Here is a 21,549-nt window from a genome sequence, read left to right as displayed (position 1 = left end):
ATCATGTGATATCAAAGATTTGATTGAAAACTTGTGATTTTTCATTGATGTTTAATATATAAATTCATGTTTCCGCTACGCATGATTAAACTTATTTTCTGTGGTAGATTCTTTAAATTATAGTTAAAAAAAATTAAAAGATTAAGGTTATATTAATGGACAAACTATGTGTGGTAACCTTGAGGCGACAATAAATTGAGGAAATTTTGCTCTGAGGTTTAATGTATTTTTTAATACTTGTGTGATCTTGGTTGTTTCTATGTTGTTTTTTTTAAAAAAAAACATTATCATTACTGACTTCCATTTATATTATTTTTATGGTAAAATATCTTTTGATCCCTATATTTTCAGTTGTAACACATTTCGTCCTTAAATTTTGAGTTTTGTTTTAACTTAGTCCTTAAGTTTTAAAATGTTAAAATTTTACCCTTGAGATTAGGATTTCGTTTCAATTTGATCCTTAGGTTTCAAGATTTTATGTTTTTAACCTCAGTTTTTTATTAAATACTCATTTTCAATCATTAACTTCAATTTCTAATAATTAATTAAAAATAATTATAAAGTAAAAATTTGAATTTAATTTTAAAAGTGAGAAAAAATAGCAAAACTTAATTGATTATAATTCTTTTAATGATTTTTAATTTCTTAACATAAATTAATATTAAAGACAAAAAATAAGTATTTAGTTAATAAATGAGTTTAAAAAGGTAAATCTTGAAACATAGAGACCAAATTGAAGTAAAACTCAAATGTCAAGCGTAAAATGATAACATTTTGGAACTTTGTGGACTATGTTGATACCAAACTCAAAACTTAAGGACTAAATGTGTAATATTTTGAAATATAGGGACATTCTTCCCATACTTTTAAGTTGAGTATTCATGTTTTAAGTTCAAATTTTGATGTTTCTATATTTTTGAAAAGCACTTAAAAATGATTTTTTTAGGCTTAGATTTTGGTTAGTTATACTTCATAAATGAGTAGTTTGATGCTCTATTTGTTTATTTGGTAGGAAACAAGCATTTTGGACCAAAACAGAGCACTTAGGTGTAGACTAGAGCAACAGAGCTTAAAATACTAACGAAATGACCAAACTAACCCTATGGGCTAACGCCATGGCACTGCGCGGGATTGCACACTAAATGTGAAGAAAAAATGCTATGGCACCACGGCGGTGTCGCGCTGCTAAAAAACGCAATTTTGTAATTAAGGCATAACTTTTGAATCAAGTAGTCGTTTTAGATAAATGACCATTCCTTTTCTTCGTTCTTTTTAATCTTCTATCCAAATATGGTATTACTTTGGAGCTTTAAAATCACTTTTTGATGCTAAAATACATTTGAGCATTTTCAACCTTGGCCACATTATCATGGCGTGTTGTCGAGGGGAGAGTTTGATTGGGGATCACTTAGGGTTTTCCACAAAGGTTGAGAGGCTGTCATTCAGAGAGATTCTCAGAGGTTAATCATGAGACTGATTTAAGTTTTATTGAAAATAGAACGTTGATATGGTGTAGACGATAGATCGGATCTATGAGTAGCTCGCTTTTCTCTTCGATCTCTCTTTTTATGTCTTTGTATAGCATGATTATGGTTTGTATTCTGAACCAGAGTTACCAAGTTATTTGTATTTCTAGGGTTTGATTAAGTTCAATATTGTTTGTGGTTGAATTTTTATTACTATGATTAATTGAGTTATACTTCATTTTTATCATGCTTGTGGTGTTCTAATTGAATGCTTGGTCACCATTTGATTGATTTAAAGTTTTTATTTTTGCTTGAGAGAAAGATTTATAAATCGGTACTAGCATGTTAAACAAACAATGAATTATGCATGAGAGTGATAAGAAATTGTTAGAGGGAATGAAGAATCTTAATGCTATGTCTACTAGTGTCAATTGGATGAAAATAGAATTGACTTTTAGATATTAGAAAAGGTTGAGATTGAGAGAAGAAACCTGGATTATAGACCTCTAGATCTAAGTAAATGATTAAACTGATTGAATGAAAATTATTTGAATCGATTAATTTTGTTGAATGAGATCAGTATCCTAGGATGTTTTAACTAAATAAATTTCTGAATCGAACGTTTATTTGTTTTCTTTAATCGTATTTGCGAAACCACCATTTTTTTATTCCCTAGATAAAGTTGAGAAGATTTCTTGATAGCTAGTTGAATTGAGTGGCAAATTCCAAAAGGACGATACTTGATCTAGATTGTTTTAAACTATACTAAACTTGACACGTGCACGTGCACGTGTCAATTATGCAAATTAAAATTTCATTATGTTTAGAAAATAAATTATGCTTTTGTTCTATGTATTATATACGGACAAAATGTTTAATATCATAAATTATGTATTTGTTTTATTCCTATGTATTAGGTACATCATTTGAATTGTTTAAAGTATGCATTCATCTTTGTGATCTCAATTACACAATTTTGGAGGTATGAGTTTATCTTTCATACATATTCTATTAATAATATTTTTCAAATTGTTTCATGTAAATTACTTAGAATTATATTATTAATAAGGTGATATTTATATGTTATGAATAATTTATAAGTCATCAAAGTAGCCAAAATAGTAAGTTCTACATAGATATCAAATTAAAGTTAATTTAGTCACTCATGTTTATGTGATGCTAAAGAATGAGATGATCTTATGAAATACTAAAGATTTTTATCATGAGTATAATGGTGTTCATTATTATAAAATAGTTTGAATCACCCAACAATTGATTAGTAGTTTTACAATTTTGAATTTTATTGTGGCTAATTGAGGTTAATAATTACGTGTGATTATTTTATTATGACATCTATGTTATGAATAATTTGTTAGTCACCAATATGACTAAATTATTCAGTCTTATAGATATTAAATTAAAGTTAATTCAATTACTCATGTTTTTGTGTAATGCTAATGAATGAGATGATATTATGAAACATTATATATTTTATCGTATGTTAATGTTTGTTATTATAAAACATATTGAATCGTCGAAAGACTGATTTTAAACCTTGTTTTGGTTAATTGATAGGTATGGTTAGATATTTTTAGTATATTCAATGATAACTAATGTATATAATTTAAAGCATTTTAATTACCAATTATGCGAAATTAACTTTAGCATCAATTCTATATGAATGTTGTATAATGAATATTGTATATTATTGTATCTTTCAAAGAAGAACTTCAATATATGAATAATGATTATTTAATGTTATATCAATATAAATTATATATTTAAATTTATTTCTCAAAGAAATAATATACAAACATATTTATTATGTACTTGCAAGTATCTGCTTTCGTTTCTCTTCATTCGCAAGCTATATTTATAATCAAGTTTAATGAGCTTAATTTTTTGGATTAGTGCGAAAAAAATTGATTTTATGTGTTTTGGATCTTGATTTAACACTCTTAAGTTAGAAACATGTTAAACTTACTAATGCTAGAAGTGCTTAGGAAAGATCATTCTATAAAATTTGGAAAATATCAAATAGATTGAGCCTACTGTTTATGCGAATGACTGTAGAAAACAATATCAGGTCCACAATTACAAAAAACTTAAAATGCTGAAGAATTTATGAAAAATTGTGGAAAATTGTTCTCAGTTTGATATTTGTGGGCTTTTTAATGTTCCACCTTTTGATAAAGAAAAGTATTTCATTACCTTTATTTATGCTTTTTCACGCTAGGTATATATCTACTTGTTGCATGAAAACTCTCCAAGGATAGATGTCTTCAATGTATTTATCAATGAAGTTGAAAGGCAATTAGATAGAAAGGTGAATATCTTTAGGTTCAATAGAGGTAGTGAACATTATGGAAAACATGATGTGAATGGACAGTATCATGGTCCATTTTCTAAATTCCTAGTCATGATATATATATGCTCAATCCATAATACTAGAAACTCCACAACAAAATGATGTTACAGAAAATATGTAATCATACATTAGTGAACATGGTTAGGAGTATGTTAATTATTTCATTTTTACCTGCTTTAAGAACCACTCAATACTTATTAAATAGGGTTCCTAATAAGTCAGTTTTAAAGATACCTTTCAATATATGGACAGGAAGGGAACCAGGTTTAAGGCACCTATATATTTAGGGTTTCCATGTGACAAGCACCTAAAAAGTGCTTTTATTTACCTTTCATTTAAAATGAATTTTATTTGGTTTTATTAGATTTGATGTCATTTGTTAGTGATTTCAATGGATTGTGTTCAAGATCGAGATTTGGAGATAAAAATGGGTAAACAATCCAACCTTTGCATAATCGAGACAAATCGGGAACAATTATACGAAGTAGGGAAAAAAGAGGGAGAAAAAGACCAAACTGCCTAAAACAAGGCAATGCCGCAATTCTCTACTACTCTAGACCTTGTAAGAGAGACAGAACACTTGAAAAGACTATAGTGTTATGGCACTATCAGGGAATGACGCGACGCCGGGGCCATTTAGTAATTCCATGGATGAAGTTTATTCCCTAGAATATATCTTTGTTGATAGTCTTCATACTTGATCACTATATTTGCTTTCTCAGTTTAGTTTAGATTACTTTCATCACAAGTTGTTTTTTATAAAATTGGAACGATCTCTGAATAGCTAAAAGATTATCAATCTAATTCTCTAAGGAAGATACTTGATTTGCACTTGCGTTAAACCAAGTTATTAGCATCACCATGCAAAAGCAAGAATTTATAACATACACAAAAGAAAACTGGATTCAAGAATATCCCATGGTTTCTTTTCATTGGTTATCCAAAAAAGTCACAAGGATAAAATTTTTTTTGTCCTAACCACAGTACGAGAATAGTTGAAACTCAATATGCAAGGTTCATTGAAGATGACAAAATTAGTGGGAGTTTGGAATCACGTAAAGTGAAAATTCAAGAAGTTAGGATATAAATTCCTTCATTTATAACTTCTTCTCAAGTTGTTGTTCTTGTAGTTGTTGACTTTGTTAACAATCCATAAGAAAAACAAATTAATGACCAAACACCACAATGATATTATGATGTATGAACCTATTATTCACGAACCACAAGAAATAGAGTTAAATTAGGCAAAGAAGATTAGTTATTTATGATGATCATGTTGTTTATTTGCATGAGTCATAATTTGAATTAGGGATTGATAATGATCTAGTTTCGTTTTCACAAGCCCTTAAAAGTGATAATTTTGCCAAGTGGTTATATGCCAAAAAAGAAGAGTTAAAATCAATAGATTACAACGAGGTTTGGGATCTTGTAGAATTTCCTAAAGAAAGTAAAAAAAGTCGAGTTGAAATGGGTCTTTAATTCAAATGACAATATCGAATGACATAAGGCTAGACTCAATGCCAAAGGTTATACTGAGAAATATGGTATTGATTATAAGGAGACTTTTTCTCCTATCTAGAAAAGATTCAATAAATTTTTTTATTACTTTTAGTTGCTCAATATTAGAGCTTTATCAAGTGAATGGGAAAAGTGCTTTTCTAAATGAAAATCTAGATGAAGAAATGTTCATGGATTCTTCATGGATCAACTAGAAGGTTTTGTAGTTGAAAGAAAGAAACATATGGTGTGTAAGCGAAAGTGGTCAATATATATATATTTATATAAGATTCTCAACAATGGTATCTTAAGTTTAATTATACCGTTGCATATCTTAGATTTAAAGAAAATGCCGTTGATCGATTTATATATCTAAAAGATCAGTGGGAGTCAGTTTATAATTCTTGTTTTGTATATTGATCACATGTTGTTAGCTACTAATGACTTTGATTTATTATGTGAAACCAAAGAATTTTTCTCTAGAAACTTCGAAATGAAAAATATGGGAGAGGCATCCTATTTGAAATGTTATATGATCAAGCACATGAATTGTTAATATGATCTTAAAAAACATATATTAATAAAATTTTGAGAGAATTAAGATGGATAAATCCTTTTTAAGCATAGTTCCAATTCAGAAGAGAGATGGTTTTAGTCTCATGCAATGTCCAAAAAATGAATTAGCATGAAATCAAATAAAAATCATTCCTTATGCATCTATTGTTGAAAGCTTAATGTAATTTTGACATTATAGACATTTTTTTTTTAATTTTAGCACCTACTGTTTTAAAATCTCTGTCCTTGTTGTTGCAAGTGAAATTATTATACAAACGAAATAATTCATGCACATTTCTCAACTAAAACAATGTATTAATCTAATCTAAATTCATACTTTTGAATTGATGTAGCCTACCAAACTCTACACAATTTAAACAAAATATTATTGGGAATAACTTTGGACCAAGACACATGGCAAAAGGAAAAAGCTAATTTTGAGGAAAAGGAAGGGGTTTTGTCCCACACATGGAAAGATTTAGCATTGCCAAAGAAGTATATATATAGACATGTTAAGGAGCTTTCAAATTGTGGTTGTGGTGAAAGTAGAAACTTTCCCCACATGCGTGCATCGTAGTTGCCTTCTATCCAATTGAACTGGCAAAACTAACTTTCGATTTAAAATTTCATCGTTTTATTTAAAAATTTCCATTAAATTAAGATCCATAATCTTTTTTTTTTTATCTAATTTAATTCTTAACCCATCTATTTTTCATCTTATCAGATTCATCAATTTCTTTTTTCTCTTCTTCAAATATAAAGGGTTTCTTTTCCAAAATTGATATTATTTTTCGAGTTTTTCTTCTTCTTCTCTTTGTACTATTACGAGGAAATCTTTTCTTGGATTTCATTCCTTTCTCCGACGAGTACATGTCTGAGCCATGAGGTTCTATAAACTTTAGGGAGAAATAAAAAAAAATATTTTCTTTTTCAAATGTCGATCAAATCTAGAAAGGTCTTCTCTGGTCTGTCAAAGTAGAGTTGCTTGACAAAGCAAATTAGTGCCACTTGTCCTAGAAGTTGTTGATCTTTTTTGAGCAGTTGGAGGATGATTACGTACTTACCACCGAATGTCCTACTAAGATGATATATGTTGCTATTGATCTAGAATCATTAAAAGATGTTATTGTCGATTCTATCCAGTCAAGGAAAAGTTCTAATATTGATCCCGACATGTTCGAGAAAGATAACAAGACGAAGTGGCCATCTGCTCAACCATATGATAGATTCGTTATTCGATTTGTTCATGGTCCAAAAGTCTGCAACGTTAATATGGAACACTCTAGAGTGCAAATATGAAGGAGACGATGAACGACATAAGAAGTATGTTATTAGAAAATGACTACAATTCTAGATGATGGGTGAAAATCAGTTAAAGATCAAGCTCGTGAGTAAGAGAATCTGGTGGCAAATGTTTTGAAAGATAAGATGATTTCCAAACTTTAAGTTATGAAGATGTATGATATTCTCTAAGTGAATGTGCTTCTTGAGAAATTTCCTCCCTCCTTGAGAAACATAAGAACATGATTGAGCTCTATAGGAATTAATTAGTCGCATGTGCACTAAAAAGCCAATCGATAGAAAGATAAGATGATTTCCAAACTTTAAATTGAATTAATGCTCACTTGATTGAATCTTTTGTAGCCAATAAAGATATACGTAAAAATAAAGGAAAACAGAGTACCAAAAATATATAGAAGAAAGGACATCTATAAACCCCTAACCCTATTTTACTACCTAATTACATTTAAGTTCCTTTAATTATGTGTTAATTATTCTAATTATGTGTATAAGTTCTTGTAAGTATGTGATTATAATGTTTGTAGTAGTTAAAAAATGATGGAAATTATAATGAGTATGCGTGTGAGGTAGAGATGGAAAATTATTTATAAATCTTGAGATGAGGTGCTTCCGGGTAGCAAAGAGCAACCAACACTCACATGAATTTTGAGAAAGTTAAGATAAGTGAGGAACCATGGACGTTTGTGGGCTTAAGACCCTAAGGGTGGAAAATTGACTAAGTGTAATAGAAGGTATGCATCAAGGGCTTAGATGTCAGTGAAGGCCTAGGATGGATAGTATGTGGGATGTTGCCTTAGGAAACACATGGTAGTCGAGGAATGTTGAGGTGTGCTAGGTAAGGTATGCGTCGTTAGCCGTTATATGCATTGGTTAAGGCAGAAGGCAAGCTGGAACGCAAGTTTGGGTGTTGGTAAGAGACTTAAGCATTAAGTTTAAACAGTTAATTAGTAGGCTACGTGGCATGCATAGAGACCCTAAAGATAGGTTAAGTGTGTCAGTTGTCTTATATAAGAAGCTTAATAACCATACAGCCTTAGTATAAAAGGAGAGTTTGAATGGAGGTGCTTGGTTTTAGAATTTTACGTGAGCTAAGGGAGGAGAGTTTCTGCCAACTTAAGCTTAAAGTCTGAAGGAGTTGAGACAAGGTTTCAAGAGAGGAATTTCCATGGAGATGAGCTATAATTTGAAGAATTTCTTCAAGTAGTCGAGCATCTAAGGCCACGCAAATGAGTTTTAAAAATTGGAGAATTCTAAGCTCGAGAAAAGGAATCAGAAGTTCGAATTCTAAGGTAAAGTAGTTAAGATGTTTAGGAATAAGTTCTTAGAAGGAAGTTTCATGAGATTGTATTTAGAATTTAAGTTATGCAAGCTGGAAGTGAAATCTAAAATTTTGATTGGATAAACAAGTTGGTAGCTACCACCCACGCATAAGCAAGCAACTGATCAGCAGACGTTAAGTGTGGACAAGTCATTGTCGTATAGGTGAAACTAGCATATTTTGATGCATAGAAGTATCTTGTGCGAGCTGCCACACACACTAGTTGATTGCAAGGTAATAATTTGCTTAAGTGTGGTTATGTGCTAAATATATTATATTAAGGATGCATCAAGTAGGAAAAGAAATGAAACGATACGTCGAACTAGATTTAAGGCTCATTGTACGTTACCTTGAATAATAAGTTAAGCTCGAGAGGAAGCTAAGGCGTTAACCAAGGACTCTTATTATTCTTATGAGGTAGACGCATATGAGGCCTACAATTCTTTAAGGAAGTAACCTAAAGACAATAAGTGACTAGTTTTCAAAATATTTGCAAAGTATTATATTTTATGAACTTCCACTGCATAGTCAGATTTATCTTGATCTTTTCAATGCATTGTTATTTTAATCGTGATGTTTCAACGCATGTTTTAAGTTAATGGAGTCGAGCATGAACGCATGTTAATAATTGAAAGACAGTTTTTTACATGTAATTTCCATGCATTCCACTCAAGTTTTATATCATGACTTAGCATCTAAAATAAGCTATTTACCGATTCCCTTAAGCATGATAATGACTATGATGTTTATGATGTTAATGTGAATATTTGCTAAATAAAACCTACTTCTGAGCATTTGGTATCGAAGGTATGGTAAGGTAAGCGGGATCATATCTAGTTCTACATACACGTAAGATCTATATTATTGACATTGATGAGATCAAGCAAAAGGACTCTCTCTCAACTAAGGTTATAAGGGATCGAGAAAAAGGGCTCTCTTGCATGTTTAGACAAGGGTGTAGAAGAATTTTATAAGAATGTCGATGAGTTTTAGTCCAAGGTTTACATGCTATGATTTCACATTTTTAAATTCTTATTTTCGAACCCTGGAATGTGAATGTAAATATTTTATTATAAACATGTTTATATCATGAGTTAATGGAGGAATGTTTTCTTTAAGGAAGTCACTCACTGGGCATTTAGAGCTCACCCTTTTTAATGTTTTTCTCCCCAGGTAGGAGTCAATGTCCCGAAGCCTAGCCGTTCTGCCGATCAATCACTACTCAAAAATCATAAAGGACTTGAATTTTAGGTGGTTCCATAATTCCTGCTAAAACCCTAATTTTATATGTACATTCCATGTAGAACATGATAGAACTTGTGTGGAACTGTTGTTGGAAATGAGTTTGGTTTTTTGAGGACTATTTCGTATGTTGGAGTTAATATTCTGATTAGTAATAGTCTATGTGCCTTGAGTTGTTGCTATGATTATGTGTTAAGTTTTGGATAATTATAAACTACTAATCAGGTTTAACAGAAGTCAAGGTCACATATTTATAGGAAAATGTTAGGCAGTTTTTGTCATAAGAGGGTTGACAACTACTGTCTTCACATCTCTTCTCAGATTAAGAGGGTAATCTGAGAAGGGGTATGACAAATTGGTATCAGAGCATAAGATTTTGGGAAAGAGAGTCATGCATTAGACTAAGAACATGTGAATGATGTTATGAGCCTAATAATGTATATGTTATAGGAACCAACCCTCGAGAAGGTGATGACTGACTTGGCAGATGGTTGAAACGGATTTTGACCCTACTAGAGATTCCATAGCTCAAAGGGTTCTAGATATGATTAGAGAACTGATAGTACAGGAAGCCACATCTAAGGGAGAGTCTAGTACCCCTCAGGTGAGAGCAGATTCTCAAATGGAGGATAATATATGAAGATTGGCAGCTAGCATAGGATATGTACAGACAGATCCCGAGAAGAAGTATGGCATTGAAAGGATAAAGGCATTGCGCATTACTAGATTTGAGGGTATTACTAACCTTGCAGATGCTGAGGCAGGGTTGATTCAGATAGAAAAATGTTTCCAAGTAATAGGATGTCCTGAGGACTAAAAGGTTAAGTTAGCGGTGTTTTTGTTACAGAAAAGAGCAAAGCAGTTGTGGAGAGTGATTGACTCTAGAAGGAATAGATCAGAGGAGATGACATGGGATGAGTTCAAGAGGATCTTTGAAGACAAATGTTATCCTACTTCATATCGTGAGGAAAAAAGGAACGAGTTCCTGAAGCTCATCCAAGGTGATATAATAGTTGCTGAATATGAGCAAAAATATACAAAATTATCCAGATATGCTTCTACGATCATAACTGAAGAAAAAGACAGATATAGATGTTTTTAGAGTGGGTTGAGAAAGGAGATACGAATTTTTGTTACTGCTATAGCTAACTAGATGGATTTCTCCCAGTTAGTGGAGACTGCAAAGCAAGTGGAGAAAAGCCTAATAGGGGACAGGCAAGATAGAGAATCCTTTAGAGGAGAAAAGAGGAAGTTCACTGCAAAAGAATCAGGTAAGAGAGATTTTAAGCTCCGTTTCAGTGGGCCAGTGACCTCTCAGGGTAATACAGTAGGCAGTCAGTAGAGAAAAGGTAGGTAGTGATCCAGCCAGACAGTTAGGGGATCTAGATCAGGACGTACAGGACAGCCAGTGGCAAGAACAGGTAGGAAGCCTAGGTGTACCAGATGTGGTAAATATCATTTAGGACAATGTTATGACAGACAGAATGTTTGTTACCAGTGTCGATAGCCTGGCATTATAGGAGAAAATATCCTCAGTTAGTCCAGGAGCACAAACTAAGTAGAAGGTAGCATCCAAGACAGTGATGTAGCCTAAGGTGGGTATAGCAAACAATGGGGGCAGTAGTAATGCCAAAGAGTACGGTGTAGTAGGACGACCACGTCAGTAGGGTAAGGTTTACACCATGATCCAGCAAGAGGCTGAAGATACACCAGATGTTGTTATTGATATGGTCTTTGTTCATGATAGACCTACTCAAGTATTATTTGATTTAGGGGAGACCCATTAATTTATTTCTAGCATGTTTGCATTGAATATTGATAGGTAGCTAGAAACTATGCCTGAAATGTTAGTTATTTCTACCCTTGTTTGTGATGTGTTGATAGTTAATAACTATTATAGAGACTGTGTAATCATAATAGAGGAACAGAGCATGGTTATAGATTTGATGCCTTAGAACTACTAGAGTTTGATGCTATTATAGTGTTGGATTTCTTGTTTAAATACCATGCAATTATTAACTATCATAAGAAGGAAGTGATATTTGAATTACTAGGTCAAACAGAGGTTTTGTTTGTAAGAGAAAGGAAAATGTTCCTTACTTGTCTAATTTCAGTAGTGAAGGCTAGAAAGTTGTTGAGTAAAGGTTGTGCAGTGTACTTAGCCCATGTAACAGTTTCATAGTTGAAGAAGTTTGGACCAGAGGATGTTCCTGTAGTGTTGGAGTTCATTGATGTATTTCCTGAGGAGTTACCAGGATTACCACCAGATAAAGAGGTGGAGTTTACTATAGATGTGATTCTAGAGACCGCACCCATCTCCCTGGCACTTTACCGGATGGCATTAGCTGAGCTAAAGGAATTGAAAATTCACTTGCATGAATTGATAGACAGGGGCTATATCAGGCCTAATGTGTCGCCTTGGGGAGCGCTAGTTCTATTTGTGAAGAATATAGAAGACACAGTCAGGTTATGTATTGACTACAGGAAGTTGAACAATGTAACTACACGAAATAAGTATCTGTTACCTCATATTGATGACCTGTTTGATTAGTTAAAGGAATTTTCTAAAATCGATATGAGATCAGCAATTGAAGGATAGAGAGTCAAATATCCCTAAGACAACCTTACGGGCTAGATATGGGCATTCTGAGTTCATAGTTATGCCATTTGGCCTGACTAATGCCCCAGCTATATGGATTTGATGAACAGGATATTTCATTCATATTTAGATCAGTTTGTAATTTTTTTCATAGATGATATCCTCGTTTGTTTAGGTAGTAAAGAAGAACATACAAAGCATAGGATAGTGTAGGGTAGTGTAGCAAACACTACGTGAAAAAAAGTTATATACTAAGATCAGCAAATGCGAGTTTTGGCTCAACCAGGTGGTGTTTTTAGAACACATGGTGTCTACAGCAGGAGTCAGCATTGATCCTCAAAAGATTAAAGTTGTAGTTAGATGGAGCGACCTACCTTAGTAACAGAGGTACATAGTTTTCTTGGTTTGGCAGGGTACTATAGGAGGTTTGTAGAGGGCTTCTAAAAAACAGCTCTCCCATTAACCAGTCTAACTAGAAAGGATGCAAAGTTTGACTGGTGGATAGTTGTGAACGAATTTTCAAGCTGCTCTAGAGATGTGTTGAGTTCTTTAAGGGGAAGGCTCTTGTAAGAGTTTAGGGGAGCTAATGCAACATTGATAGTAGGTCATTTGAGGGAAATGAAACCTCATTTTTAGGGAAGGTCCACATTAGTAGATGATATCATCATAACTCAAATAGCATACCCTAATTTTAGTAAGTTGATTAACAATGTTAATCAGCAGCAGAGATCAGATTCTATTTTGAGACATGATGGAGCTTTGATGAAGGAAGACAGGTTATATGTTCGTGATAATGAAACGCTAAAAAATGTAATGCAGGTAGAAGCTCATAGTTCAGCCTATGCCATGCACCCAAGTAGCACCATGATGTATAGGACGTTAAAAAAATCTTACTGGTGGTCAGGACTGAAGAAAGAAATAGCCAGTTATATAGATAGATGTTTGATTTGTCAGTAGGTTAAGCTAGAAGGTCAAAGGCCTACAGTTTGCTGAACCCACTTTCAATGCCTTAATGGAAATGGGAGCATGTGGCTATAGACTTTCTGTTTGGCTTACCCAAGTCACCCACTGGCTATGATGACATTTGGGTAATAGTTGAAAGGATGTCAAAGTCTGCAAAATTTTTACTGGTCAAAGCCATATCTACTCTTGATCATCTGGCTAAGATGTATGTTGATCGAATTATGAGCCAATTTGGAGCTCCATTACCCATTGTGTCAGAGAGAGATCGAAGGTTTACCTCGAAGTTCTGGCCCAGTTTACAAAAGGTGCTAGGTACTAAGTTACATTTCAGTACAACCTTTCATCCACATGAAGCTTTGTATGAAAGAGCCTATAGTAAAGTCTGCTTATAATAATAGTTAAGAGCGATCAAGACCCTGGAGGATATGTTGAGAGCCTGTGTGTTATAGTTTAAGGGTAACTGGGATACACACTTGCCATTAGTAAAGTTTGCTTATAATAATAGTTATCACTCCAATATTGGCATGGCTCCATATGAAGCTTTGTATGAAAGAGCCTATAGAACACTAGTTTGCTGGAATAAGGTTAGTGAAAGACATCTAATAGGACCAAAGTTGGTTCTGACGACATCAGTGAATGTTAAATTGATAAGAGAAAATCTAAAGATGGCTCGTGACAGACAGAAGAGCTATGCATATAAGAGAAGAAGAGAGTTAGAGTTTGAAATCATAGATAAAATATTGCTAAAGTTATCTCCGTGGAAAGGGATACTCAGATTTGGCAGGAAAGGTAAGTTGAGCCTAAGATATATAGGACTCTACGAGATAATTGAACATGGTGGGCTAGAAGCTTACATGTTAGCTTTACCTACTAAGTTATCCAAGATACATGATGTTTTCCATGTGTTTATGTTAAGAAAAATATGTTCCTGATCCTACCCATATTCTCCAAGATCGGCCAGTACAACTGAAGGAGAATTTATCGTATGAAGAAGAACCAAATCAGATTTTAGATAAAAAAGAGCAAGTGCTAAGAAACAAGACTATTCCGCTAGTTAAAGTCTTGCGAAAAAACCATGGAGTAGAGGAAGCTACGTGAGAAGCTAAGGAGCATATGAGAAATAGATATCCACCACTGTTCACATGATGAGTTTAGAACAAATTTCGAGGACGAAATTTCTTTAAGGGAAAGGTAAATTGTAAACCCCTCACCCTATTATACTAGTTAATTACATTTAAGTTCTTATAATTATGTGTTAGTTATCCTAGTTATATGTATAAGTTCTTGTAAGTATGTGATTATAATGTTTGTAGTAGTTGAAAAATAATGGAAATTATAATGAGTATGCGTGTGAAGTAGAGAAGGGAAAAATTTTCTAAGTCTTGAGATGAGGTGCTCTCGGGTAACAAAGAGCAACCAACACTTAGACAACTTTTGGGAATGCTAAGACAAGTGCCAAATGCATGGGTGTTTGTGGGCTTAAGGACCTAAGGGAGGAAAATTGACTAAGTGTAACAAGAGAAATACGTCAAGGAATTAGAGGTTAGTGAAAGCCTAGGATGGACGGTGTGCGAGCAATTAAGGTTGCCTACGTGGTACCCGAGGAGTGTTGATGCGTGCTAGAGGTAAGGGATGTAACGTTAGTTGTGGTATACGTTGGCCGAGGCAGAAAGCTAGTAGTAATGCAAGCTTGGGCATTGGTAAGAGACTTAAACATTCAATTTAAACAGTTAATTTGTAGGCTACGTGGTGTGCTTAGAGGCCATAAAGATGGGTTAATTGTGCCAGCTGTCTTTTTAAGAAGCTTAATAACCATGCAACCTTAGTATAAAAGAAAAGTTCAAATGGAGGTGCTTGGTTTTGGAATTTTACGTAAGCTAAGAGAGGAGAATTTCTACCATTTAAGCTTCGAGTCTGAAGGAGTTTAGACATGGTTGCCATAAAGGAATTTCCATGGAGTTGAGCTATAAGTTGAAGAATTTCTTCAAGTGATCAGGCATCTAAGGCCACACACACAAGTTGTCAAGATTGGAGAATTCTAAGCTTAGGGAAAGGAATCAGAAGTTTGAATTCGAAGGTAAGATAGTTGAGATGTTTAGGAATAAGTTCTTATAAGGAAGTTTCATGAGATTGTATTTGGAATTTAAGTTATGCAAGCTGGAAGTTTTATGTGTTCTTTGATTTCTTCAAAGAATTAAAAATACAAATACTAGAAGAAAAGATTACGCAACGGACCTTTACTGATCTACATCTACAGCAAAATCTTCTCCTCGAACTGCTAGTCTTCTCCTGATTAATATCTCATATTAAAGGGTTATAAATATTTAAATCATATTTAAATACTTGTTCTCTATATTATCTTCAGAGGATAGACACACAAAATAATCAAAGTTCTTGTATTTTCTTTCTCAATCACAATTCTTTTCTACATTTTTCGAGTATAGTTTGGAAGGGTGTGAGCATTTTCGATGATTTCGGTGCAGTTCTAATCGAGACAAATTTAATCAAGGCTGTTTTATTCTGGGGAGGACGTGGCTTTCTTTCCGAATTGCTTGCATAAATGGCAGAGCCACGAAACGTCTTAAAGAGAGCGTGATCTGCAACTTAACCTTTCATAGGTTTCTATTTTGCAGGTTCTATATGCTGCCAAGTTTCTAAGCTTCCATTCTCATCACTTCTCACCGGGTACCGTTCCAACAATTTTAAGATGTTGCAATCTTCCACTCTTAGTGATGTTTGTATTAACACAGAACGACATTCTGTCCATCGACCTCAACCACCCTTTCCGATTTAAAAAAGCATACTTCAAATGTTCAAAGTAGAAGATGTTGTTCTTTCTTACTGTGAAGAAAGTTGTTGATGCTTGTACCACGGAGAAGCCAATTATCCTACAAACAGATCCGACCAAACAACAGATCAAAGATGCTATTGTTCGGGAAGAAAATTATTTTCTCTGCAAAAATTTTATTTTAAATAGTTTGGCTGATGGTTTGTATTACTATTACAGCACGATGACCACAACAAAAGAAGTTTGGAACGTCGTGCAGAAAAATACGATACCAAAGAGGTTAGTTCAAAAAAGTATATTGTCAGCCATTATTTGCAGTTCCAAATGACGAACGGAAAATCTGCGGAGGCTGAATCCTATGTATTATAGAAGATTACTCATGAAATCATTAGCAAAGGTATGCCCCTAAATGAGTAATTTTAAGTTTCTATTATTATTGGTGAATTATCCCCTTTGTGGAAGGATTTTAAAAATACACTAAGGCATAAAACCAAGGAATTTTCCTTGGAAAGTTTGATAACACATCTGAGGATTAAAGAGGAAGCTTGAAAACAGACCAGAGGGTGGAGGAAAACATCATACCAAAAAAATCCACCTCTGCTATTCAGAAACTTGGACTAAAGCCAAAGGGAAACAGGATGAAAGTTCAAAATCATTGATTCAGCAACCAGAAGAATCAAAAGATTAAAAAAAAAATCCCAGAAGAAACGGTACAATTTCTTTGCTTTAATTGTAACAAGTCGGGCCATATAGCCAAGAATTGTAGGAACAAGCATCGTCTTATTGTGCAGATGAACTTGACTGGAGAAGAATTAGTAACCATGATGTAAAGCTCCGAGTTTAGGAGGGAGACATGAATGAACCGAGATCACATTTGAATAAGAGGGATCCTGAAAACATGAAAGTATGGTTAAGAAAGGCTTAAAATAAAGTCACTACCTATACTAGAAGGTGCACCTTCCTTCTCAATGGTTATATCATAGGAACTATAAAGTTAAGTATGCTTAGCTTGGAGCAATTCTATGTTGAGTGACCTCCTGAAAATTTTCCTAGAATGCATGTGAGTGAGGATAAAGTATGCTAAAAGGACCACTATTGGTTTGTGGGGATAGTCTTCAATCTTGGAAGTATAAGAGGATAACATGTCAAGTTGTAGGGGATGCAAGAGAATGTTGGGACAAATAAGGTGTCGAGTCTGGATTCTGAGTCCTGATTCGAATCCTGGACCTGAGGCATTACAAATTGTATCAGAGTGAGAACCTCTCCCAATAAGATGTGGTTCGAGGATGAACCAAGTGGAAGCTGGTGGGCATATAATGCCCCAGGTTTAGGAAGGGGAGATGAATGAACCAAGATCACATCTAAATGAGAGAGATTTTGAGGACATGAAAGTATGGTTAAGAAAGGCTTAAACAAATTGAAAATCACTACCTATACTAAGAAGGTACATCTTTCTTTCGATGGCTCAATCATAGGAACTCCAAAGTTAAGCATGCTTAGCTTGGAGCAATCCTATATTGGTGACCTCTTGGGAATTTTCCTAGGATGCATGTGAGTGAAGACAACATGTTGAAAGAACCAGTGTTGGTTTGTGGGGATAGTCTTCAATCTTGGACGTACAAGAGGATAACGTATCAAGTTGTAGGGGATGTAAGATAGGGAAAATAAGGTGTTGAGTTTGTATTTCCAATCCTAATCCAAATCTTGGACCTGGGATGTTACACACGATCACATAAGTAAATGTGATCAAGGGTTCTAAAGGGTGATGTCTAAACACTGGCACTATGCACCATGTTTGTCATGACCGTGATTTATTTAAATCTTATTCTGAAACTAAAGATAGAAATATATTGTTGGGGATCATCAATCAACAATAGTTGTTGGAATCAGTGAGGTAGAGTTGAAGTTTACCTCTACAAATACTGTCATTCTGAAGGAAGTTCTACACACTCTGAAAATAAGAAAGAAACTGGTCTTGGTCTATCCCCTCTACAAGATTGGCTTCACTCAAACCATAGAGGCTGACTTATATACCTTCACCGAAAATAATGTCTTCGTAGGTAAGGGATATGCAACTGATGGGATGTTCAAACTAAACCTTGATATGAATAAAGCTCAATCTTCTACTTATATCTTGTGTTCTTTTAATTTTTGGCATGCTAGGTTTTGTCATGTTAATAAATGAATAATTCGTAACATACATAAGTTGGAAATGATTCCTAAATTATCCATGAATGACTTTGATAAATGCGAATATTGTAGTGGGGCTAAAATAAATAAGACTTCGCATAAATCTGTATTTAAGGAATCTGAACCTCTAGATTTGATTCATTCAGACTTTTGTGAATTTGATAGTGTCTTGACTAGGGATAATAAAAGATACTTTATTACTTTTATTGATAAATGCTCAGACTTTACATTCGTATATCTGCTGAAAAATAAAAGTGATGCTTTTGACCTGTCCAAATTCTTTGTGACTGAAATAGAAAGCTAGTTTAATAGAACAGTTAAGAGACTTCGTAGTGATTGAGGAACTGAATACAATTCAGTTGTTTTTTAAAATTTTCTATAACTCGCATGGAATAATTCATGAAGAGACTACACCTTATTCTTCTAAAATGAATGGAAAAGCTTAAAGGAAAAATAGAACTCTATTTGAATTAATAGTTTCTATTTTACTAATTTAAGAGCTGCATTTTATTTGTGTGGTGAAATTATCCTAACTATTTGTTATGTACTTAATAGAATACCAAAGTCTAAAAACACAATTTCACCCTGTAAAGTCCTTAAGAATAAGAAGCCGAGTTTTTTATATATCAGAACTTGGGGGTGTCTAGCCTATATAAGAATACTTTATCCTAAAAGAAGGAAGCTTGTTATAGAGCCTATGAATGTATCTTTATAGGATATGCAGTAAATAGTAAATCCTTTAGGTTTTATGCCATAACAAATCAAGTAATTATAGAATCAAATGATGTCGACTTCTTTAAGGATAGATTTTCCTTTAAATCAAGGAAAGATGGGGCTCGAGATCTAATAGTCTACTATTAATTAGAAATCAAACTTCAAATGAGGAAGCAGACCTAGAACCCATAAGAAACAAAAGAACTCGTAATATCATGAACTTTGGGGATGACTTCCAAACATCAATGTAGAAGAAGATTCGAAGAATCTAAAAGATGCATTATTCTCAATAGATGCCAATTTATGGCAAGGAGCAATAAACGATGAAATAGACTCTTTTGAGTCAAATAAGACTTGGCAGTTCGTAGACCTAGCCCTAGTTGCAAGACAATAAGATGCAAATGGATCCTAAGGAAGAAACTCAAATCTGATGGAACAATTGACAATTATAAAGTCAGACTGTAGCAAGGGTTTCAGACAAAGAGAAAACATAGACTTCTTTGACACCTTCTCCCCTGTAACTAAAATTACCTCAATTTGTGTGTTGTTTTCCCTTGTTGCCCTAAAATATCTTATAGTACATTAGATGGACGTAAAGACTGCATTCCTGAATGGTAAACTTGAAGAAGAGATTTACATAGAACAATCTGAAGCCTTTATAGTCCATGGTCAAGAGAACATGGTATGCAAATTAGATAAATCTTTTTATGGCCTGAAACAAACTCCTAAACAATGGGATGAAAATTTTGATAATCTAGTCACATATCTATAGGATTCAAAGTAAACGAAAGTGAGAAATGCATCTACTATAAGTTTGAAAATAATCTATACACTATCATATGTTTTTATGTAGATGATTTGTTAATTTTTTGGTCAAACTTGCACGTTATAAATGATGTGAAATCCATGTTTTGTGCAAACTTTGATATGAATGACTTTGAAGAAGCAAATGTAATCTTAGGCATAAAAGTAACTAGGTCTTAAAAGAAAATTTTGTTGGATCAATCTCATTATATTGAAAAGATTCTAAAGAAATATAATTACTTTAAATGTAAACCAACATGTACTCCTTATGATCCTAATGTTAAGTTGTTCAAGAACACAGCTGTCGGTGTAATCAATCTAAGTATGCGAGCATTATAAGCAATCTCAAATATGTTGCTGATTGCACTAGGCCTAATATAGCTTATGTTGTAGGATTACTATGTAGGTTTACAAGCAAACATATTATAGAGCATTCGAATGCTGTAGAGAGGGTTATGAGGTACTTGAAGAAAATCCAGAACCTAGGATTACATTAGCAGAAGTTTTCCACTATCTGGAAAGGGTACAACAATGCTGATTCGAACTCCCTCTCATATGACTTAAAGCATACTAGTGGCTATGTTTTTAATATAGCAAGTATAGCTATTTCATGGAAGTCTAAGAAATAGACTATTTTAGCCTAGTCAACGATAGAGTAGAAAATGATAGCACTAGCAAAAATTAGTGAAGAATTTAGTTGGCTTAGAAGTTTGCTATCAGAGATTCCCTTATGGGAAAAACTGATACCAGCCATATTGATCCATTGTGATAGTACTGCAGTAATTGAAAAAGTTTAGAACCATTATTATACCGGAAAGAAATGACAAAGACGTCATAAGCACATTACCATTAGAGAGTTCCTTACCATTGGTGCAGTTAGAGTGGATCACATATGGACTGATGAAAGCTTGGCATATCCTTTGACGAAAGAAGAGCCAGAGGAAATATTTTTAAAACCTTAAAAAGAATAGGACTCATGCCTATAGAAAGATGAATCACCGGTGAGGAAAACCCAACCTATAGACTGGATACCGAATGGTAAACCATGGGTATGGGATGCCCTAGTTTATTGTATTTATCTATAAAACTCAGAAACTCAGTCTTATATATTGGATATATAAGTTACCACTGGAGTTTTATGTCCTAAGTGGGAGTATGTTGGGTTTTATGTCCAAAAACTCGTGGTATGTAAACAATAGAACTTATTTTGAAATTCAATATGGTGTGATTGAATAGATGTTTTGCTTAATATAAATCCAATAAATCTAAAAGTCCCTTGACTATTAGATGAGTACTTGAACATTATGTGGAGACATAAAAGTGGATCAGGTTCAAGTAAATAGCCAAAATTATCTATAATATATGAATAAGGTTGGGTACCTTATTCTGGTAACATATTGGATGCGGCCTACTCTGTAGTTGTTGCAAAGAGTTGTAAAGTGCTACAAACGAAATGATCCTAATTCGTTCATGTTGGGACATGAAGAGTGAAGGTATCCTTATGCAAAAGGGTTTGTACAAGATCAGACCACGAAATCAGTCACTCTTACTTTATAGCGTTGTTTACTATTTTAGATTGACTATTTCAAAGTGATGACCTAGGTAACTTGACCTTAATCCTAAGCAACTATGAACTCCTATTTATTCGGGATTATTCTTAGATTTACATAGGTGAAGGTTGGCTTAACATCGCCAGTTCAATAACCCCCCATTTCAGGGCTAAGACCGAATAGATAGTTGGGT

Source organism: Benincasa hispida, chromosome 1 (genome assembly GCF_027475165.1).
Source record: "Benincasa hispida cultivar pf3 chromosome 1, pf3_genome.v1.1, whole genome shotgun sequence".
Taxonomy (NCBI): domain Eukaryota; kingdom Viridiplantae; phylum Streptophyta; class Magnoliopsida; order Cucurbitales; family Cucurbitaceae; genus Benincasa; species Benincasa hispida.
This window is presented reverse-complemented; position numbering follows the sequence as displayed.